Consider the following 24,673-nt stretch of genomic DNA (forward strand, 5'->3'; position numbering starts at 1 on the left):
GGATGCATCAGAGATTCCCATGTTTGCACAGTTCTCAAGAGCCTTTCTGTATCTTTGGCTGAGAATAATCTGATTCTGAGGCCGAATAACAATCTGTTCCACAAACAACTCTAAATTGGAATAAACATTAAACACAACAACTATCCGCTTCCGCTGTCAGATACTCAAAGATTCCGATCTGTTGGGGACTGTTGTGTAAGCAGGAGTAGCAGCCTACGGTTTGGAGACAGGCAGTGCAGTTTTGCTTGGTATTTTTCTACTGCAGGCTGAAAGTAGGGCGTTTTCACACCTGTTTGCTCTGCTAAACTTGGAGTGTTTTCCCCGAGGTTCGCTTGGTTTGTCACACAGGGAAAAATCCAAGCGAACCAAAATGTGTCACGATGAGTCAAGTGAGAATGTTCACTCTGTTTATTGGTGAGAAATGAATCTGTATACAGGAAGGAGCTGTGTTCTGGATTAGTGCACATTTCTACTGCATTTTTTGGCATATATAATATATAAATAAATGGTAAACGGACTGTATTTACATCACGCTTTTCTACCTTAGCAGATGTGAAAGCACTTGGAAGGCGCTGACCAGCTCAACAGGTAGAGTTTAGGGATTCAGTTTCTTGCTCAAGGACACTTTGGTACCAAGTGAAGAGGATCAAACCACCTGCTCTTTGCTTACTTGATGGCCAATCTGAGTAAACAGATTCTGCATATAAATACAGAATCTGTAGACAAGTCAGAGAAATCTCAGGACAGAAAAGCTCCTGGTTTGCTTTGGAGCGAGCCTCAGATGCATAAGCAGTCCGTGTGCAGTGCAAGGACGGAAAAATGGCTGTGTAAATTGACTACTATTGATTTGATTTGCTCATATCGGTCATTTTTCAACTCCATGCAATCGTCTCAAATTGTCACACAGACTATATACAATGAGCAGCAGACGGAACAAGGAAATCTGGGACCTGATATCCACTGGCTATACCACAATCCCGAAATACTGGCCTCTTGTTACCAGAGGCTAAAACATCAGCCATAGCCGACGGGCTCCAAGATGGCTGATCCAATCCATGTTGCCTCAAATATATAATAACACAAGCTGCTACACTTTACATTCTCTGCTGCATCCAAAAATGGAAAGCACCTTCTTCCCAGAACCATGTGGCTTAAACTGGCAGAGTTCATCAGGTCCTCACCAGTGTTGGTATGTAATAACCACACAACCGCTTCAACAAGGGTTCGCTGCAATTCACTCTACTTTTGTGGATATAAGGCAGTGGTTTTTTTTGGTTGTTGTTTTTGTTTTTTAAGGGGGGAAAAATGGGGTTGTATCATAATCACAGTGTAGACTTTTACACGTCAATATATCCACAACAATATGTTGCGCCAAATACCTGTGAAACACCTGAGGCGACCTGCTCCTCTAAGTAGCTTATAGTAGCAGAGCATGACGGGCCGTGACCGTCCTGAACAGAGCGGCTCAAAAGTCGAGCGACTGAGGAGAAGTTATGATACAAACTTTAAGCTGGTGGTGATAAATGCAGCAGATTCATCAAACAACCTTCAAGCAGCCAAGAAAAATGGTGTGCCACAGGTGTGATGTTAGATGACCCCCAAAAAATCATCTTTAACCTGCAAATGCCAGAAAAAAGCTCAATCAAAGTGATTTTATTTTGTTCTGAAAATAGAAGACGGTAAAAAAGGATTCCCCCCCCCCCCCAAAAATACGTGCTGAAAAAGGCTGGTTGTCTTATTAAAAGGGTCTTATATTATGGACAATACGGTAGTTGTTTTGGCACCTGATTGCTGTTCTCACACCTGCCCTAACAAACCACACTAGAACTGGACTCATCTGGATTTTAGTTGTTGCTCAAGCTTTGTTTCACCAAACTTCTACTAAAACTTTTTATTTATTTATTTCCCATACAATAAAAAGTCTTAGGAGTCGATTTAAGATGTCACCTTCCTTTGCTCCTGAGTAATGGTTGTACACACCTCCAGCTCTCTGTTTAAATTTTGTACAAAATGAAAAACCACTGAACCTTTAATACAAGCTGCTGCTGCCACTGCTGAGGTGGAAAGTTTGTTTTTGACCCGCTTGATCATTTTCCCTGACCGTGTCTACAAAGCTTCGGTTAAATCCGTGTCGTCCGAAACGCGCGTTTGTACCTCCACACAATGAGCACTCTGCCTCAACTGTTATTTCTATCTTACTCTCACACTGACTCAACACGCTGTTTCACAAGTGGCGAAAGTGACATCATGTGACAAAAAATAAAATAACACGAAAATAAAAGAGAGCGACATCCATGTGCAAAGCTCTCACGCGCCACTAGACAGCAATTACCAGCATGACCCGGCTCCCGTCTCACTGCCTCCGTGATTGCTGGAGGTAGTTCAATATGACCTGTGACTTAAAACCATTACAGAAAGCTTGGCCGGAGCAGCCCCTCTTTTGAATACAGAGCAGGGCTTTTTACTTCCAAATTTAGGTCAAGGTAAGGTAGAGTCAGGACTTGTGGCCAACTTTGTAATTTCTGAGGATTAATCATTTCTGAGGCTTTTGATATATGAGACACTTAGTATGACTTGACACACTTTCTGCCCGGAAAGAGCAAATAAAACAAAGCTTACGTGTGGGTTCATAAGCATCTACGGACAACACACAGGCGCACCCTTCACTCCCAATTAACATGAGTCCACTAACCCCCACACACCCCACGGCCAATCTGCTGCCGCTCAGAGATGTTTTATTACACAGCATCAGCTTGCGAAAAATCCTGCGGACTACCAAAAGGAGCTGATCATGAGGAGGAGGAGGAGCGGTGGAGGTGGGTGGGTGGGTGTTTGGGGGGGAGACAGTGGCGCTGACACATAGCCCAGACCCTCAGGCTATACTGTCTGAGCTGCTCTCAGTGTCAAGAAAGCACTGTTTCCCAGGGAGCAAGATGTCACAGCAAGCTCGGAGAACAAACCAAGAGTTTGTCACCAGAGCCCCCAACCTACAATTTATACACAGACTTGATATTTGCATAACAACTTCAGAAAGGTGCGTCTGTCAGGAAGTGTTAGGTTAGACCATTTGCCCTGTTATGTTATGTTTCAAGGATGCTTCTTTTTTTTTTTCCTTTCTCAATATCATCAATGATTAACGGCGACCGGCTGATTAGCATGAAATCATATTTTACTCTCAACCTACCTCATGATCAAAACTATTTTCCCCGTGTGGAATCTTTGAATAATTTCTGTGACATTCCTCAACATTAAACTCATTGCATTGAAGATCTCTTAAACTTCAAAGCATTCTTTGCATTAATCCACCCCCCCCCCCCCCAAAAAAAAGAGGTGCTGTCATCAGAAGACAGATCAAGGAGGCGGCGGCGGCGGTGGCGTGGAAGTGACCAAACAAAATAACTCACCGCTAATGCAACAAATATAAACATTAAAGCCAAGAACTGGCTCACCTGGGACCACAGCGATAAGGGGCGTAAAGCCCCCCAATGTGAATGGTGACATTTTTAAAGCTTTAATTACATGCTTGGCTAACGGTTAGCCGACTGTCTCGGCTGGGTACAAAATTACATTATCACTGTCTACAGCTGTGAACGGGTTCAGAAGTGACATCCCAGTCACACACACCTGTCCTCTACACCTTTTTGAGGTGAAGAAGTAAAGCAAGGGCGCTCGCTCGCTCGCTCCCTCGCCGCCGATAATCAAGGGTGTAAGTGCTGACTTACAGGACAAGCTCAGATCTTTACTTCCAAGGGTTGCAGCGACTCATCTCAAAAAGAATGAAACGCTTCCTTGATGCTCCTTGATGCTAAGCAGAATCGAAATGAAAGGGAAAAAAATTGCAGTTATTCAAGGGTAAATTCCTCTTGTTCCATTGAGAATGGTAAATCTGTGAGTGGAAAGTTGAGGCCCGGAATGTTACAGCTTGGAGTCATCCAATTATTAATATCATAATCAATCATATCAGCTGTAGAGGTGACAGGCTATAACTGAGGGAATGATGTATGAAATCTCCTCTACTGCAGGGGGAGGCGGAGTCTCTTTGGTTAAACGTGATGCTGCAGGGTTGTCAGGAAGTGCAGGATGACAGGAGGCCCCCATACGGGATTATAAATGTAGTTTATTTTCGCATGTAAAACTACAAATATACATCGTGTATTTTCAGAGGGGATGTAAAGGAGGGTTACCAAAGGTAGGGATGCACCATTACATTACATTTGCTCATCATCTGTCGTTTACGATGAAGAAGCAATGCAGCAAATATTGAATTCATGGGCTTTTCCAATTGTTTACATTCGTTTTTCAATTCATAATCATCATCATATAAACCCGATTTTATACAGATACTATCAAGACAGGTAAATATCAGCCATACCAGATGTAAAAATATCAGCATACAGGTATAAAAAAATTATTTTCCGATATCAATCTCTCTGACTCCAGGGACTTAAAAAGTGTCATTTTCAAGATGGCAGGTACAAGAATCATGAATAGTTCCTCTGAGGTTATTTTACAGAATTAGATATTGTAGATGTTTTTCTAAGAAGTCCGTCACATGAAGAAGTCTCACAGCAGCTCATCGCAAAATTGATTTGTTTGCACGGACATTCATTATTTTCTCAGCATTTGTCAAACTAAGGGCCTGTATCCTCTAAAAAAAAATTTGTTTTTTCTTCTGCTCTTGCTTTTCAATGGGAACAACTAGCTTTTTATTCAATGCCACAAACAACCAGAGTGCCAGGCTTTTGTTTCTGGTTGCTGAGAGTTGAAAAATGTTCAACATTTTGGTAAATTGCCTCGCATATCTTTGTCATTTTCACCACAGTCGTCCTGTTTGACTGCTGAACCACAAAAAGGGGAAGAGCGCTACAAAAATCTCATAAACCCGCACAACACCGCAGGTCCATCTTCTCTCCCCCTGATCTCATTTCATCTCTTGACTGAGCCTAACATTTTTACCAGATATTCCGTATCAACCAAAAATGTCACGCTGCATCTCTTAAGTGTTCTCAGAGGAAAGCCTGGCGCTTACAGCGAGGGGTTGCAAAAAAAAAACAAAAACTTTGGTGGAAGTATCTTTTGTACTTGCACCGAGTTTTTCCCTCTCTGTTAGATGGAAAATCCCTGATTCAACCATGTAATTCTTCGGATGATGGTGAAAACTTTATTTTATCATTATTCTATAGCTTCTTCAAATAAAGTTCACCGATGTGGATTAACGTTTTATGATGTTGCACCACAGTTAACAAAAAAATTCAGTCAAGGTTGTAAATTTGTGGGAACTATGATGTTTTATAAACCCGTCTCCTGCTGCAATTTGTGCTTCAACAATGATAAGCGCCGCCAAAGTTCTACAAAAAGCTAACGGAAGCCTTTCATTTAAATAAAGCCCCTTTTTTTGCAGTCAGTTGCTAATATGTACATTTTGTTCATTTGAACACCGATCTCGCAGTGAAGTCGTTTGGATTTCCGTACAGAAGAAGATGTTTTCCTCATTAGACTGAAGGTATGAGCAGCGTCTGCTTCTTGTCAAATTGCTTTTCCTCTTTTTGTAGCTTGTTTGTATGTTTTACACACTCATTTAAATCAGCTACAGTAGTAGTGTCACACTGCAAGTAAACTTACCCATTAGTGTTTTTGTGATGGAGTCGGTCACTTTGTTGGCAACATTGTAAAGAACCCTATTTTCTCATATTTCTTCTTTTTTTTTTTTTTGAACAGATCTCTGACAAACACCCAATTGGTCAAACCCAAGAGAGAGAGACGAGCTAGACGTATAAACCATAATCAATCTTCCCACGTTCTTCTTGCAAATCAACTGAACTCACCCAAGATAACAAGCTTAAGAGGCTGCCAACACCTACGGCTCAGTAATTACACGCCTGAAAAACAACAACAACAACAACAACAACAAACTCTGGTGGAAAAAAAACCCAAAACAACAACATACATACACTTGATCAAATCTAAAGGACCTACAGATGGGGAGGGAGCCACACGAAACGTCTTTGTGGCGGAGAGGTTCGTAAATTAGGTCTTGGCTCCTCTGGAACCAATTAATTACCCGAATGTGTGCTTGTGCGTGTGTGTGTGCTTGTGCGTGTGTACGTGCGTGTGTGTGTGTGTATGGTCTTTGTGTGTCTGTTGAGCGCTTGTAATTTGTCGCGTTAACACCAGAGACGAGCACAATGGCAGAAAGTTAATGAGAGAGAGAGAGAGAGAGTTGGGTTTGGTGAACAGCAGCTGTTTTGACTCCAAGAAAAAGGAGAAGAAAAAAAAAAGGACGAAGCAGAAGTGGTCTTTGTGTGTTTTCATGTGCGTCTCTCAAGTGGGTGAAGCGGAACAACGGAGACGAAGCCTGCGGGCATCTACCCTGATTGCGTCTCACGTAAACATGTAGGCCTGCATCCTCGCATCTACTTCCCTTTTTCGGTTTAGCGTGAGGCGTTTCACCTGGAACTGAACGGACTAAAACACACCTGAGACTTGCAGCTACTTCTAGAACAAACCTTTAGCCTCAGGCAACACGGGTCTCTGGATCTATTAAGGCCATGTAAAGTCAAAGGATCCTGCCTTAACTATGAGATGTACTACTTCAGTAATTCTTCTTCCTTTCTGTTGAGTTCTGCCAGAGCAGGGCCTGAGGGTAAAGCCTTTAATTGGGCATTTGATTCCCACTACAGAAGAAGACTTTATTTGTCAGTTTTGGAATTTTACACGCACGGCTGAAGATTCACACGTAGCACATGCAGATTGCGTGTATCTTACATGTAGTAGCCTGTCCCAGTGACTATATTAATTTCACACTCTTTCAAGCTCCGTTTTGAATAAAATCAGCTCATCTTGAGGTCATGGGATGCACAAATGACTGGTTAATAAGCTTATTTACATCCTGTGAAAATGAGGTGTGAGTAAATCAAATGATTGGTGCTGCGTCTTTGAAATTCAACACATTAAAAAGAACTTTTAACATCAGGACTCTGTGATTAGGATTCTGCTGGGAGGCGGTAATTGCATTTCCTTCTGTGTGATCCAGCGTATTTCCCCCATGTGAGGAGCCTGGTTTTTTTTTTGAAGAAGAAGAAGTGCAACACACACACACACATACACACACTTCATAGCTTCTGTGCGTCACTCTCTAAGGGGAAAGTCAACAATTGCAAATATTAATAGATGTGGATTTGTCCGTCATTACACAGCTGGTTCATGTACCCCCCCAACCCCCACAACACGAGGGTGATAACTGCAGTCTGGTTCTCCCTAATGGCAACCAGAGAAAAAACACCAATCAAACACATTTTGTTCATCCTAACCTCTGCAGAAAACCAAACTACCGCCTGATGGCATCTTTCTTTTATATCTTGTTAAAAATAGCTTTAAGCTTTCAGCATGAATATTCACCACTCACACTCTATTTATAACGTAGCTGACATCTTGAGCACATCTTTTAAACTCGCGACGAATCAACACAAAGTGTAAAAAAGAAGTAAATAAAAAAGGTGGAAAGCTCATGACCGTGTACCGCGTACGATGCCGTCATGATCACACCCACATGACGCCATTGTCTCAACGCTTAGCTCCAAAGGCTTAATGACCAAGTTATTCGAGGCTTTTGCGAGCAGGTGACGTCCCGTGTAAATGCCAAGCAGAAGGTCACCAGAAGCAGTGATCTCCAGCCAAAGTTGACAAAGAACCCAGGAAGAAAATTGTAGTTTATGTGGGGGTTGTTGCATTTGTTAACTACAGGTGAAGCATTTAACATTTGAGTAAATTTCCTTTCATAATGCTGCCATTCTATACTGTCACATGGGGGGGGGGGGTGCACTCCTGTTGTCAAGGACAGAAGGGAGGGAGACGTCAGGAAACTGAGACTCAAGCTGATTTTCTGTGGGTGTCATTATTGATGCTGATCCCTCGACGCGTCATGCTACACTCTTACTAATCAGGTCTCACTATAATGTTTCCGCACAGTCTCTTTCTTTGATCAATGACACTCTGCCCTCCTTTTAAAAGCGTGAAACTTCAGACAGAAAAGCGTGAACTGCACGGTTAATCCACTCTACCAGTGTAGAAGCACTGCCACCTTGGATGGACAGACGGAGGGTGGGGGAACACGAAGTGGGTGAAGATCTGATTGCAGGTGTGCAGGACCACACATTCATCTTTACAAATGTCAGAGAGGTATTGTCCCTCATTCTTATGCATCTGCTTTGAACCTTTGTGGGCACAGTAACATTCATCCTGCAGGGACTGGCTTTAGTACTGCAGTTTCCTATTTTGTGTGTGTGTGTGTTTGTGTGTGTGCGCAAAAATTTCAGCAGACAGTAGAACCGAGCTCTTGCTGTTCCAAATTCACATCTGCCTCTGAGCTTGCAGCAGTGTTTTAAGCATGGTTGTCATCACATTATTACGCTCATGTTCTGGCTTTGTATTGTTTCTCGTGTGTTCCCTATTTTTTTCCCGTCTTTTAGGAATGCTTCACCTGTGTATCATCAGTTAATCAGACCTCGTCAGCCACAGCCTTACGCCCAGTGAATTCTCAGCCTACCAGCTCCTTCCTTGCCCGCGTCTTCTCCCTCCTGCTTCCTGTTGCCTCGTTAGTTCAGTTTAGTTAACTTCCTCTGTCACCTTGCGCGTGCCTGCACCACTGTGTAACTTGTTTATCTGGAGTCTTACCTTTGTTTATTTTGGTCATTAAAAAAAACCTGAGGTTCGTCATATCCAACCCCTTCATTTCCTTCTCCTTCTTCGACTTTGACGAAGGCAACATAACAGCCTTGGGATTTAGCCTTGCACAGAAGGCAGCAAGTGCATTTTGGTTGTTGTATTTTCTACACCCGACAGTTGAACTGACAATGTTTGTGCCTTTCCACTGCAGGTTTCACAAAAAGACAATTTATTCATCATTAAAGTCACAAAAGAAGACTTGACAGATGTATGCTAACATTTCCCAGCCCTGCTAAGCTAACTAGCGGTCTGTGGGTCTCAGTTCTCTAATGAAAACACAGAGGAGAGAAGGGTATCTGCCCAACAGATCCTAAACTGCTACCTTGCACATATTACTCACATAAACATGCAGTATTTATACTCTTATTTATTTTATTTCGTGTCATTACTGCCTTGTAGCGACAACACAAACTTCTTTTAAACTCCATGTGACAAACATGGATGTTTTAAAGTCAGGCAACGAATTGCAAGTCTTTAAGCTACGACGCAGATGTGCCCCCAAAGCACTGAGAACAAAGACCAAGCGAGCTAAATGAGCCATTGAACAATCTACAGAACTTCTGTATCATCGCCTTCGCTGGAAAAGACAGTGAGGAAGAGTGAGAGCGCCCGCCTCTCTAGAGAGACTTATAAAGCTGTCAATTGTCACATTTCACAAATGTGTATGTCACAGTATGTCTTTAAAATTTGGTTCAGCTGCGTAAAATTAAAAACATCATCAAATTATCAACTTAGGTCAGCCCGCAAGGACGAGGAATGGTCTATAATTGTTCTAAGACTGCAAGTGCCAGCAGGTACGCAGCACGACAAGGAGAGCAGGTGTGTATGTTTGTGTGGCTTCAGGCTTCATGTTGGTATTTAATGAGTTTAGGGGGGAACTCCAAGGTTTCCGGGATAACAATGACAGGCTGTAGGATCTATTTGGGCCAGTATTAACTCTCTGAGCTTCTGTAGCTTCAGGCTCCTTCACTGGCTTGATTAAGCAGGTATAAGCCAGGCGACTTTGTGCCCTCTCGTCTCTAAAACAAAGTCTCGCACAAGGTGACACAAACAAACTCACAGGGCTTCTTTCTTTTCTTTTTTAAAAAATATCTTCACTTTAAATTGCATACATGAAGCCAAACCCTCAGAAAATGCCACCAGGGCAAGAAACGACACTGTCTAATCATCAGCTACATCACCCCCCCCCCCAACCTCTGACAGATGAAGAGAGACAGCATGGCATGTGTCTATAATGGCGACGGCTCTAATTTAAGCTCACAGCTAAATATACAGTGCAACGCTGCCCCTCTGAACCATGCAGTTTCATGACGCCTTTGATGGCTCTACATCAAAGCTGAATAACACCACTTTTAACTCCAGTACATTAATTCACATTCTATGTTTAGGTTCATGTTGCTGCATGAGATTAAAAAAATAATAAATTAAATTCATACACACGTCGCAGCTCTTTGGCCACCTGACCTAGACTTCCCAGAAATGACGGGATGTATTGTTTTGGGAATACCTTCCTGTGTATTTATGATAACAATTACAGGTTGGGGTCCTGGTTAATACCCTCCCTCAGCACTCTGAATCCCCAGGAGTTCGTCCCAGGCATACCGCAGTGGGCGTATTTAATGTGTGGTCTCCTCTGTTGTTGTCACAGCAGCCCTGGGGTCCATCTGGGCTTGATTGTAGGCCAAAAACAGATGTTCCTGCAAGTGTGTGTGTGTGTGTGTGTGTGTGTGTGTGTGTGTGTGTGTGTACATCCAGCTGTCTACCTGACCCAAATGTATCTATTACTTCTGAAATGCCTCTTTGTCAGTGTGACTGACCCACTTGTATCACTTTGCATTTACTTGTGTGTTGAGTGTGAGTTTCTTCTGTGTGTGATAGTTTTCAGTGTGTCGTGAACAGATGCTCCTCTGATCCAGATTAGTGGCATTTGTACATTTCTTCCTCCATGTGTTAAGAAGATGGTATGTGTTTATTCGTGTTTTGTAGAGCTTAAAAGATAAGTAGAGTAATTGGGTTTTTTTTTTTTAACTGAAAAGGATTTGGACTGTGTTTTAATCCATTAACTCATTATTTAAACAAGCTTCTCAAATGGAAGCGAGTTTGTTGATTTTTCTTCGTAGCAGATAATGAACCATCATTGAATTTCCCAGATCAAGTCAAACAAATAAAATCTTCAAAAATTAAATCTTTTATCAGCCTTCCACATTCCAAAAAAAATCACTTTCCAGTTTCAATGCAGTTTAACCTACCTTTTTATTTTTTGACATTCTGCTAAAAATTAATGGACACAAAAATCCCTTGTTACTTAAATCAGACTTTAATTCGTAACTTTTATATTGCAAAATTGCAATCTTAGGTGCATAACATTCCATCAGGAGATTGGGACTCCCAGATTGTCAGTTATTTACTTCAGGTGTTTAACAAAAACATTGTTTGAATGTCTGTCATGAAAAAACATTCACGAATCTTTTCGGTAAAATATTTATTAAAATAAAAATCCTCCTGATTATGTCTGTGTTTGCTCTCCTTCTCGACTTGATCATGATCTCTCTCTCTCTCTCTCTCTCTCTCTCTCTCTCTCTCTCTCTCTCATGCATCACGGAACTCTTACAGAATCACTCCATCCACTGTGTAACTGCCCATTGTTGCACACTTGTACCATCATATTCACCCCTGCTACCGTCTGGCAGAAGGTACCGGAGCATCTGTACAAAGAACGGTTCCACCCCCAGGCAGTCAGACTGCTCAACCCACGATAAACAAAAGTTCTCTTGAGAACTGTATCCCATTCTACCTTGCAAAAAAAAAAAAAAAATTAAATTAAAAAAATATATGTGTGTGTGTGTGTGTATGTATGTATATATATATATATATATATATATATATATATATATATATATATGTATATATATATATATATATATAATCTTATTTTCTGTATTGAAATATGAAAATATTGAAATTCAGATGCTGTATTTATGTGAAATCCACTGAGGAAAATCTTCCCCCTCACAGTCCCTTTATGAGAAATAAAGCAAAAGAATAAAACTCTGATTATTTTAGTCAAATAAAGATCAGTGCAGCGAAGATGGAGCCGAGACAAGAGGGAGGTGCTTTCCAAGGAGTTGAAATTAAGAAGAAAATGGTCAAAATCCCATATTGATGTTAATTTGAGCTCGTATACGTCTAGGAGAAACAGGCTGAGTAGAGAAGATTCTATTTTCCTCACTCAGTGTGTGTGTGTGTGTGTGTGTGTGTGTGTGTGTGTGTCTGCCAAAGAATTCTTGGAGGCATTGGACTTCTCGACTGTCTGGGAAGACCGAAACTGGATGAAGTAATGGCTTTCAGGCTCGTACTGACCTGCTGCTCAGAAAGTAAAAAGAGAAGAGGAAAGGGAGAAGTAGAGAGAAAGTCGTCCAGGGTCACTTGAGGTAGATTACTGGACAGAGGCTGGTTAAAAATGAGAGAACTGGAGGAACAAAGGATGAGGGGATGAGGAAGAAAGAAGATGAAATTAGGAGAGTGACAGGGATGGAGTAGGTTGGAGAGGAGATGGGTGTTAAAGAGGTTAGGTGGAAACAAAAGGAGCGGTGAGTGAGGGAGATAATGGAGCGGATTAATAGAAGACGAGTTCAGGAAAAAAAGAGAAGTTCAGTGGCACTGCAGAAAGAGAGAAGAAAAGATAGAGTTGAGGCTGTTGAGAGGACTGCCAGGGATCTCCATAAATAACATATACCACATGCCATAAAACTGCAGTTCCTCACATCTCCCTGGTCCAGTGGGTCTATGTCACATGTCAAGAGAGCGGCCCCGCAGAGGTAATTGAATCAGGACAAGAAAACAGGAGTGGAACAGACCTGGGTGAGGTGTTCAGGCACAGCTGGGAAAGCAAGTCCTCCCCCCTCCCCCTTTTATTTTTTAAAGAGAAAAGGAAACAGTGGTGGTATTCTGAGGATCTCTGACTGACCTCTGACACAGAACAGCCTGTCGCGGGGGCTCTAGCTGCAGGTGTGACACAGTACCGCTCTGTTTACCATCCATATCCACCATCATTACCTTTCATCCACCTCACGTGTGCCCGCTTGCACGAACACACCAGGGCTTTTTTGGTTTTATGTCAACTGCAATCATAAGACCTTAATCATCCAGCCCTGTGAGAAATGATGGGCCAAGCACTGTTTTATAAAAAAAAAGCACTGGCGCAGCTGTGTGAGTGTGTGTGTGTGTGTGTGTGTGTGTGTGTGTTTCTGGAGTTTACTTATTTCAAGTCTTAAAGATGTAATTTTTCCTCTCAATTTAGTGTGTTTGGTTTGGTTTGGGTCACACAATCAAGTGATAGGATGCAACTTGTTCCCTCCATTTAGTAACTTTGAGGCCACGAAATATAACTTGTTCCCAAAATTTAGTGTTTTTGAGGTTACAAGATAGAACTTGTTCCCTTCATTTTGACAATTTGTGACAGCACGGTCAGACTTGTTCCCCTGATCTAGTCTGAGGGCTTCCGATTCAAACACTCCTCCTGACAAGCAGCCAGAAATGAACAAGTACAAATATCCAAATTAATGTCGGCATCCTTTACACACTAGAAAAGATGTTTGGAGCAAGACAGTTGCGAGGCCCTCTGTATCAGGGCTCATCGGGGAAAATACTGCTGCTGGTAAAGGGGCAAATTGCCTGTAAAAACCCCTTGTGCTACTTCATGTGTTACCTCAAGAGGAAGTCTGGAAGTGGCGGTTCATTCTGGGAGCAGCGTGTAAATAAACATAAACAAAGCGAGGTGTAAACGAGCCCAACAGGAGGAAGAAATTGTGGGTTAGTCGTCTCTGCAGCTGGTGCAGACTGTTAATGTCTGCACTTTTTCTATTAGCTGGGACCCCGTGGCTGGCTCATACAATTATGTTATTCTTCTGGGGCTGTGAGTGTGGGTGTCTGCATTGTGAGACTTTGTCTGGAGGTGATAAAACAGCAGAAAGCACATAAATAATGACTTAATGATCCCCCTCCACCCTTAGCTATAATGATGACGATGGAGTTTTCCAACCCCGGCTAATCCACATGTGGCTTGCAGGTGTGCTTCACTCCATCTCTGTTACTCCTAAACCTCCCAACTTGCCACGAGCCACGGGTGTGTGTGTGTGTGTGTGTGTGTGTGTGCGTGTGTGTATAAATATATATATCTATATATGTCCACTTTGACTTTATCCTTCTTTTTACTTTCCCTTTATCCATCCATATATCCATCAATGAATGTATGCACTCTTCTGTAACAACTCATCTTGTTACAATTACAGAAATATATCTGCAATTTCTGCTTTAATTTCTCAAGGGAATGATGCCGCTGTGGCATTTGACTCCATTTATCATCCAGTCATTTCATATTCTATCTGCAGAGAATGTGAGAAAGTGATGAAGGAGTGAATGTGGGTGTGTGTGTATGAGGAAACTCTGACCTTATGAATCTTGAACTCAAATGACTGAGCAGCTGCTTCCGCTATGGTCGAGTCATCTTCCCACATATTCCCAAACTTTGTTTTTTGTTTGTGTGTATATGTGTGTGTGTGTGTGTGTGTATATATATGTGTGTGTGTGTGTGTGTGTGTGTATATATATATATACACACACACACACACACACACACATATATATATATATATATATATATGGAAAAAATGGACCAAAACAGAAATACAAAGATGCAACAGGTCATGTTGTCTACCTTATCAGCTCAGCGACGACCACGGGTGTTGCAGTTGAGATTTCCTATTGGCTGATCTGGTGGCAGGTGATGTAATACAGCAGCAACCAACCAGCTGCCTTCCTCCTATCTCCTCCTCAGGGGAAGGGAACAATCTGAGTGAATTTTGCTTATGTAATGATAAAGAGACAATGCAGGGCACTGAACCAGTGAAGCGCTCCTGATGTCGCTCGGTGAGTTTGGACAGAGCGTTACTGGTCTGGATCCAACAGCTTGAACTAACACATACGCCTCATTGAGTTGCAAAGGAAGAAAGTCCTTCACCTAGAAAAAAAAGTCGTTGTGCAACACATCATTTCTCACACACATCCACCCCTTTGAGAGTGAGACCAAAACATGACCAAAAAATATTATATGGCTGTAACCTAACAATTATTGTCATTGCTTCAGCTGAAACTATTGAACCCTAGATAGAGAGATCACGCACGGAGGGAAGATAAAAAAAAACTCAAGCGACTGCTCCCCTGCACGTCTGTTCTAGACGAGCGCAAAAAAGAAACAAAGTTGAAATGAGAGAGTGTTATTATGATATACAGGGGCCAGAAGGAGGGGACAGAGGGAGGCATCGTTGTCGTGGAGCTCTGCTGATGACAATGACAGGTTACAGTGAGTCTCATTATGTACAGAGATTTTCCACCGCCTGTGGCTGTTTGGATTGAAATGTTTCTAGAGAGCTTTCTTGCATATTGACACACAAACACCAGGGTTGTTAGTGTCCTTGAGAAAGTTACGGCGTCTGACCCTCCTTATACGGAGAGGGGGAGGGCAGGTGAACATCTTATATCCCTCTGAGGATGAATGTTCGGTGAAGAATATAAATACAGTGTTTGTGTGTATGTGTTTGAGAGTGAGAGGGAGAGAGAAAGAGGGTGAGAGAGGGTGGGCGCCGGCTCTAAAAAACAATTAAAATGCTTTGTAGTTCTCCAGCTACAAATTTGGGGCATTAAAAATGAAGATAAAACTCAACTATCTTTATACGCACAATTACCTCCTGGCTGCTCCAGCAACAGTTTCCCCCCTGCCATACAACTCATTTCTGTGTGCCTTTTTTTTTTTTAAGTCAATAAAAAGTCCTCAACCCTAAAGGAAAGAATCCCCTTTTGCTCTCAACTACTGGAGTGAAGGGAATACTTTTCCAACCTAGAGAGCCTTTAGGGAACAGCAAAGGAGCACAAAATAGATCAGGATGCTACGAGGCTTGCTTCAAAAGGGCAGAGGTCTATTTTTAATGATAACAAGAGCACGGCAACAAAGACATGCGGTGGAGGTCCAGAGGAGATGTATCCTGTGTGTAGGAGTTCCTACCTCGCTGTGTCCGTCTCCAGAGTTCTGAACAACCGTGAAAGATTCCGGCAACAAAATCCATTTTATCCTCCATTTACATTTATTTGACATTTATTTGACTGAGCTGATCTCGGCTTCGCCCCAGTTCAACAAATTAGCCGTTTTTGTCTTATTTTTCTCCTGCTGAGAAGATGAGAGGTGAAAGAAACGAACTTGGTCGACATTTGTGGTGTCTGCAGACTTTATGTTCACGATATACAAAAGGGCAGCAGGGGAGCTGTGTGTGTGTGTGTGGTGGGGGGGGGGGGTGTCACATCTGGTCAAACTAAGATCAACAAATGAGGGGAAAGTCTGAGAAAGTGTCGACCTACGGAGACTTGACTACACCTGGGCTGGTAAACAAAAGAGCTATTAATATTCTTTGTATTTGTTTTTTTCCCTTCCATCCGTTTTGTTTATTCCAGGGGATTTGTTTGTCGATATCTTGCCGCCTATCTGACCACTTCTCTTGCAAACCTCTGCTGAATCACCGCACACGCAGCTGCAGGCTTTAATTTTCGTATCTCCCGTTAAGACATCACAATAGCACACCACCTCGTATTCGCGTGTAGGTGCGCGTGAGTGAGTGAGTGCGTGCGTGTGTGTGTGTCTGTGTGTTTGAGCTCTTCCTCGGTTCTCTGCCTAACAGCAACTTATGCGAGGAGAAAGAGAGGGGGAAAAAAAATACAAGCTTTAAAAACCATCTACCTCAGTCCCAGCAGGGCCAGCCTCAACTGAAGAAGAAGGGAATCTTGAACGTTCCTCGGGGGAATTCACCAGCACAATAGAGACGGAGCCAGAGAATAGAAACATTCTCCTCTTTCATGAGCAGCATAATCAGACCACTGTATTAGCCAACCAACTGTTTTTCGAAGAAAGGACACTCCTTGTAATATACCTCTAAAATGACTCGTCTCTTGCAGGAACTGATATCTTATCACTGAGGCTCCAGCACCTGGATGGACTTTTAATAGACTTAATGTTGCATAACGAAGTATCCCTTGAAACTCTTAAGCCACAGCTGCAGAAAAACCAAATTAGTCAAAATTAAATGCGCAATGAACAAAACATATAAGGTGCTCGCCGCTGGCAAACAACCGGGCGCTTCTAAACCGAGAGGTCGTTCTTTACAGATGGTTTATTCAAGAGAAGAAAAGAAATGTTGTTCTTAAGGAATAATAAGTGGCTTGTTCTTCACTTCTGGTGTTTTTTTTAACTTCAGACCACACATCCTCATTTGTGGTTTCACCTTCAGAACTGAAGCGGTATTGTGTCTACAACTGGGCTAGACTCATACACACACCACCGAGCTCACGAGAGTCTCATGCCTGGAGTGTGTGAGTAAGGTTCTTGCAAAACAATACAGAGGGTGTGTGTGTGTGTGTATATTAAGGGGCACTCTACTATTACACCGTGCGATTGTGCTTATTTTCTTTCAAGGGCGTTTGGTTTCATTTAAACCATAAAGTCAGGTGTTGAAAACTACAGCTTGTTGAATCATTAATACTCAAGGTCTAATTAAGTAGGATTGATAGAAGCTTTATGATAACCAGTGCTGTTTTTCTACCTTTCTGTTCTTTTTAATGTGCTTTTATCTTAATTGGTAGCAGGTAATCCGTATATAGCCTGAGCGGTGAGATGAATTCTCCATATCAATCTCTTGCTGCTTGTTACACTTACAGTGCAAGTACACTTACAATAATAACTGAAGGTTACTTGGATGTTTTGGACTTTGTGTGGCAGCATAATTTGCATGTTGGTTAGATTTTTTTTTAAGAATATAAAGGAACACACCAAACTTTGGGCAAATATGCTTATTTTCCATCTTCTCCAGAGCCAGACGAGAAAATAGATATCCTTCTCTACTCAGTGTGCGCATTTGGAAGCTGAGACCCAGCTAATTAGCTTAGGTAAATATTAATGGTGGTGGATGGGGAGCGTTAGCATACCTCAAAAGTCATCAAATAGCGTCCTCTCTTACAAAGTCGGTCAGTTGGGTGAAATCACTGCACCTAATTCAGGAAAGGACTTCCGGCAATGTGCATGACTCTAAAATTACTTTGTCCAATAATTTCTGTTTCATAACGAATTCACAACTCCAGTTATATTAATGCAGGCAAAAACCATTTTGGTTTGTGTACTTTATGACAGAGGTATGCTAACCTGACCTTCCACCACCCCTCATTAAGCTAAGCTAATTAGCAGTTAGCCAGTCTGTCAGGCTGCCGAATGCACACCCTGAGGAGAGAGAGGCTATCTATCTTCTTGTCTGACTCTGGAGAGGATGGATGAGGATTTCTCAAAAAGTTGGCATCTCCCTCTAAAGTTTCTTTAGTTTTTTTCCCCTCTATATTGCTCTTCTTTATTTCCCTCTCAAGTTTCCTTGTTCTCTTCCCGGTCTTGCCCCATCTTGCCTGCCATCCTGTCTCTGCTTCCCTCCCTAGAGCCTCCTGTACTGACAAATGGATCCAGGAGTCAAACGTATCCAGGGACTGACTAGACTCCCGCCTCTCGGGAGAAACTCCTCCTAGTATATTTAACAATTTCCCTCACTTGGACTGCCTGGCTGCTCGTCAAACGTTAATAAAATCCCTTCTGTCTCTATAATTCTTCTTCTTTGTCTTACCTTTGCCCTTTCTTTTACAATTCCCCCAAAAAAAAGGTAGACGTTTCCCCTCTTTGTCTGTGAAACTTAAGTTCTTATCTTTTCACTTCTGCCTGCCTATCTCTCGCTCTATCTCTTCCACTGATCTCCTCTGTATCTCTCCTCTGCTCCCTTTTTTTCCCCTGCATGGCCGCACTACAAGTAGTGAGCTGTCTTATCTTTAAGATGTTATCACAAAATTTCATATAAGGTCGGATCAAAAAAACCCAACACTGAATGTACCACGCTCTGTAATTTCCCTTTCCCATTCATCTGCTAAAGGAAAGCATCCTCTAGCAACTTTGATTCCCTCTCTCTCCTTCCCTCTCGCTTTTTTCTCGAGGATATTGCTCTGATTAGCCCTTCGTAATGATTTCAAAGTAGAGATAAATGTTTTCATTTGCAGAAGATTACAGGATTTTCTGTATTTACATCCTCTCACTGATCAAATTAAAGCTTCGACTGCCTCATTTTTTTTCCACAGCGGTGCGATAGATGAAGCTCGGATAGATCTAAACACATCACATCAAAGAAGCTTCTTATCGCATAATGATATGCCCTATAAAGATAAGATGTTGTGATGCGTGTCCCATGAGGTGCGGGTGGTGGGGGAACACAAAAAAACTCGAACCCGCGAAAGCTACATCACCTCCTCCCAGCCGATATGTGGTAAACACAACATTAAATGCAGAGAGAGCCGACGGGAGCTGCTAATTTAGCGGTGACTATACATAGCGGAGTGTGTCGAAGTCTCACAGGAGGCAGTCCAATTCTGCTCACACCTCCGAGGTACAAGCTGGAGCATGAAAGCAGAAGCTTCCATAAAAGAGAAATATACGAGCTAGGAGCGCTACTATCAAATGATCCTCTCATTCAACTTATTCTTCTCCCAAAGAAATACGCCTGGGTGATGGCCCAGAGAGGAGAGAGAGAGAGAGATAGACAGAGAGAAAAAGGTGTGTGTTTCTGTGAGTGTGTTTAACTTATGACTCATTTCACCTTTCAAAATGGGCATGCTGCACTCAGTCGGTGTATGAACAAAGACCAAGCCAGTCCTCTCTACTCTTTGCTTCTTGATCTCTCCTTTTGAAAATCCTCCCTTTTCACCTTCTCCCCACCTCCCCTGAGTCATTTCACCTCATCACACGCCGGCTGTCATTTTTACTCTTTCTTTTTTTCCGTTTTTCTTTTTTATCTCGTCCCTCCTTGTAGATTCTAGCGCTGAAGAAAACTTAACTAAGTCTACAATAATCGTGTCTCCTGTTGTCAGAAGTTGGGTTTTTTTTGTTGATCCATCTCTGTTTAACCTTTCTAACATCCTCTTGGCTTGATCCCCACTGAAAAAGAGGCTTTGGGGATTACTTAATCGTGACCCAAATAGAGTCTCCCTCTGGCATCTTGGTTAAAAGACAGATTCCTTAGCTATTGGAGTGGGGTTTGAGGTTGTAATAAAAAATAAATAAATAAAAGAGGGACAGAGCTAATGTAGTGTAACAGCGCTGGCAAGTGAATGCTGGTTTAGTGGTGCTAATTCCGTTTGACGTGTGGACATGAAGCTGGATGTTTTACTCAAACCACAGACTGTCATTCTTGGATATATGCAGCAGCAGTGGCAGCGGCGGCGGTGGCAGAAAGAATCCAGGATCACATATCGCTTGTCTGCACTTCTCCGCTGCACTCAGATGATTCCCTCCACCTGCCCCCCCCCCGCATCCCACCCGCCCCCCCCCGTGTCTGTTTTAGCATGGAACTTCCCCTTTAATGATACTTTTTATTATCATTATTCATTCACTGCTTGTTTTATCACACAACACTCGCCGCTGAGTGTCTTGTATGCTCGAGAGGTGATGCGTTACCATTTCCGTGCAAGACATAAAGGTACACAAACTTGTTTGCGATGTTTTTGTGCGCAAAACACTAAATTTAAGAGTTTTTTTTATATATAGTTGGCAATTTGTGTAACTTTTTTTGTGAAATGCTGCACTGTTTAGGGTCACTTCTACGTCCAATGACAAGGAGGGAGGAGAGGCGGGAACAACAGAAGTGCTCTGGAACTGAACAGCTGCACTTGGTGAAATGTTTCTTAAAAAACAACAACAACAACAGCAACAGCGCTCGCTTTAGTGGACACACCGTCTTACTTTGACTTTAACGAAAGTCAAAAACAAGTGGGTTGCATCACACTTGAAAGCTTCCATCTGATCTCTACGGCAACCGGTGTGACACTTTTAAAGTGCAGTCTAGCAGGGATGATAAACATTTCATTTTGCCAACATTTTTGATTTCCTTGGTGACGGCTGGGTATTCAGATTCCCTATAGGAAGCCTTGAGTAGCCATGGCAACCTTACTAAGAGTGGTAGAAAAGAAAACTTTCTTTGTTCATTGTTTTGAGTTCTTTTTTTCATGGGGGTCAGAAATATATCTGAATAGGATATTCTCCTAACCCTGTAGAGCACTAAAACACGACTATTTTGGATCTTCTAACGTGGGATGATTCTCGGCAGCTACAGTCTTGGAATAAGCAGGAGCAGGAAGAACGAGAGAGGGAGGAGATAATGGCAAAGAGCTTGTGATATATAAATAGCCTGTGGTGGTGAGAGGACAAAGCACAGCGGGGAACAACAGCAAACCACTTCACCTATTGTATCAGTCTCCAAGTTTACTAAGAGCAATAAATCATCCACAGTGAGGAGGATTTGTAAAATCAAGTCGCAATGCGATTCACGGTCAATATCCTTGGATCTTTTGTGGTGTGTGCGTGTGTGTGTGTGTGTGTGTGTGTGTGTGTGTGTGTGTGTGTGTGTCCAATCTTGCTTGCGTCAGATAAATATCCAACCAAAAGACTTTAAAGAGCAGCGAGAGGCCAGAGGGTAACGGCTGTTTAGTTTACACGTGCATGACAATGCCTTTCCCTTTCACTCCCAGCAGGACTCGACCCCGAGGGGATGCCAAAATCACAAAGGTCAAACGACAATAGCCTTGTCATTCAATCGGTTTCCATAGCGACCACACAACCGGTGCTATAAGGCCGCAGAGGGTCATTTTCATCTTGGAAATCTCCTGGTTTGGACTAATTGTATGTGTTTGTGATTGTGTTGAGTGTCAGTACTCGGGCAAATTCCCAAACACACACACACACACACACACACACACACACACACACACACAAAATCAATCACGCTAATCACACGGTGCTGCTCGTCACTTGGCACAGGGAATGTAGAGCTGCTTGGCTCTCCTGTGACTCTCAGTCAGACACCAGCGAAATGTTGTTTTCACTTCGGCTGCAATATCCACTGTATGTTTGCCACAAGGCATCGTCTCTCACGTGATCTCTTGATTCAGCACTTTTCACACCATCCTCCTCCTTTCTTATGCCCCCCCCCCCATTTCTTTTTCATCTCTTATTTCCACTTCAATCCCGGGAGTTTTGTTTTTTTTTCTTTCTCCAACGTCTAATAAAAATCTAGATGCAGCAAGTTTAAAGTAATTCTACCATCTGGATGAGAGGGTCAGCGCGGGGTCCATTTCACTGGTGAGCAAACACAGTGTGACTGGACAGAAGAGTCCCAGCAGCCTCGTGGGGCTGAGGCCATGGGATCAAGGGGGGCTGGGGAGGAGGCAGGGCAGGGGGGGGCAGCAGAACCGCATCTTTCAAGATAGTTACACCAAGACTAGGAACCGAACAGTGTTTTATAGTCAAGGGGGGGGAAATCAGGCTACAGATTAGCATAAAAACAACAGATGTGGTGTTGGAGGGAAAAAAAAAACAGTGAATAAGTGACTTAGTTAACAATTAGGAGTTAATGCACATTCATCAGCTGGTCAATTATTCATCCAAACCAAGAGCAGGTGCCTCTTTCACACCTCAAACCAGATTTTTAGAACAATTCTTTATCCTTTAACCTCTGAGACAGCAGGGTTGCATCCATTCAAAAGAGATATGTTCAGATATTCCAAAAAAACGTAGTTATCTTTTATTCTGATCTGATAATCAGGTTTTTTTTTTTTTTTGAAAACCAGAGACCTCAAGGACTAAGTGTTAATGCGTGTGTGTGAGTGGGTGTGTCCTTGTACATCTACCTTTGTGAGGATTGGCCTTTCATGACGGTTCATAGTGAGGACATTTTAGTTAGCCTTCACTTTTCTTGGACACTTTTAAAAGTCTGTTTGTGGGATTAAGAGTTGATTGTCTGGGTTGAAATTAGTATTCGGTGGAAGTTCAGGTGTGTGTGTAAGTGTGTGTGTGTGTGTGTGTGTGTGTGTGCGCGTGCGTCTGTTTGCTCACTTAAGGTGAGCACAATGTGAAATACTAGCGTAGCACTGCACACAACTGGAAGTCAAAAAAGGTCACATTCTGTTCATATTTGTGCGTTTCAAAATATACCAGCGTATTCACAATTTTCACCTTCAGTGAAAATTTAAGAATGAACGACAAAGTCGACCAAAAAAAGCACACTTCATAGAGCAGGACCACCTTTAAAAGTTCCATGTAAAAACAGAGGCGTCTATATGTGACATGCGTTCAGTAACTTCTGTTACCATCACAAGAGGATAATGTGAAGAGGAAAGATAAGTGTGAAAATGTGTCAATGCATTTGCTGCAGTGATTTCCTTCCCCCCTCCAAAAAAAGCCCCCGCCAGAAAAAGCCTTGCATGCTGTTCTTTCTACTTGCTGCAGCAGCAGTCAGAGCAGACTTGTTCTCCTGGAGCTGTATATTGCTTATGATACCAGACCTTATTCAACTGTCAGGAGATATTGTATACAGACACAGAAATGCTGTGAATTTTTCCTTGAATACAAAGATCTCTGGATGGTGACGGGTGCACTCAGCCAGCGCCACCCAGCGGTCAGACATCACAAAGACACATTGCAAAACTTCTCAAACTGATTAGTAACGTTGTGGAATGGAAGATTTATGGATTTGTGTTTGGTTTATCAGATGCCTGCGGATGTATTATGAGATGTTCTATCAGGTGACTTCAACACAAACACACACACACACACACACACACACACACACACACACACACAAAAACCTCACATAAGAGGAGCTGTATTTATATAATAAAAGCTAGCGTTTAATTCATAAAAAAAGATCAGGATCTTACCAAGTGAGGTGCCCAACTCCCGGTCATCTAGTAGAGATCGAGGCTGCGTGTCTTGTCCCGGTGAGAAGAGTGTGGATGAACCAAAATAAAACCGATCTGAATATCAAATATCCTCAGTGCTGTTGTCAGGAACGGAGCGACCTGGGTGAAAGTGTCTGTCTGCAGAGATTCCTCCACTGCGCTCTCCCTCCAGAGCACTGGCTTTCTATTTCTGCCCCACAGAGGAGCGCTCGGTGCCGGTAGCTCCTCGCCTCACGGCTTGTAACCGGACACCGCACTGTCGCGCTGCGCCACAGACAATGTGCCTCCGCTCTCAGGAGAGAGAGAAGGAGGAGGAGGAAGAGTGGTGAGGTTGGAAAGGGGGGGGGGGGGGGGTGCGCAGAAGCGACCACGCCAAAAAAAAAAAAGCTAAAAAAAAAAAAAAAAGCAAAACTTTTCCCTCAAGTAAACGGACAGTTCTTGTGTGTTGGAGAAAACCGCGAGAGTCCGATGCTGGCCTCTGCTGCGCAATTGGGTTTTGACGGGAGAAGAAGAGTGCGCCCCCACTTTGCGTCCGCTCGCTCCAGCAGAGAGAGAGAGAGAGAGAGAGAGATACAGACAGAGATACAGAGCGAGAGAGAGAGAGAGAGAGAGAGACGTGGCAGCGGCGCGCAGCTGTCCTGCAGGTGGAGGAGAGCAGGGGAAATACTGGCCATGTACCTCTGCAACAAGTGGGATGGCTGGACTATTTTGTTGGACATTTTTGACACGTTCTTGATTGATTCCAGCAGTCCTATTCCTGGTCCTTGGAATAAAATCCTGGATAAACAAGAGCAAAAACATCAATGATCTTTGAACTTTCCCACCATCATCGTCATCATCAAACTCGAATATCTCTTGGCGGTCCACCCAACTTCCAAGCCACTTTGAAGCTGTTTTGGCAGCTCATGGCGGCCAAATACTTAAAAGTCTACCAATATTTATTTGGATTTGGTGCCAGTTTTTTTTAAAAAAATAGAATAAAACTATTTTTCAACCAAGATGACCAAAATAATGCAGATTATTCAAGCTGAGACGGAGCAAACACAGATCTTAGCGGTTGCTGCAACTACGTCATGCGTGTCTGTACCCAGAT

At 42.8% G+C, this 24,673-nt stretch overlaps 1 protein-coding gene across 4 annotated transcripts in view; it reads right to left on the reverse strand.

Moving 5' to 3' along the window:
- Window positions 1–23,890, reverse strand: part of sema5a (sema domain, seven thrombospondin repeats (type 1 and type 1-like), transmembrane domain (TM) and short cytoplasmic domain, (semaphorin) 5A) — a 121,106-nt gene extending 97,216 nt beyond the window's left edge. For 2 of the 4 annotated variants that reach the window (XM_086191441.1, XM_086191440.1), the window contains exon 1: window positions 23,560–23,889. The gene's annotated coding sequence lies outside the window, so the exon portion shown is untranslated. Of the gene's footprint in view, window positions 1–23,559 lie in introns of all 4 variants that reach the window. The other 2 variants (XR_015110902.1, XM_086191442.1) reach the window with 2 other exon arrangements.
- Window positions 23,891–24,673: the final 783 nt, after the last annotated feature.

Source organism: Aulostomus chinensis, chromosome 21 (assembly GCF_037954235.1).
Source record: "Aulostomus chinensis isolate RoL2024-O1b breed Wild chromosome 21, RoL_Achi_v1.0, whole genome shotgun sequence".
Taxonomy (NCBI): domain Eukaryota; kingdom Metazoa; phylum Chordata; class Actinopteri; order Syngnathiformes; family Aulostomidae; genus Aulostomus; species Aulostomus chinensis.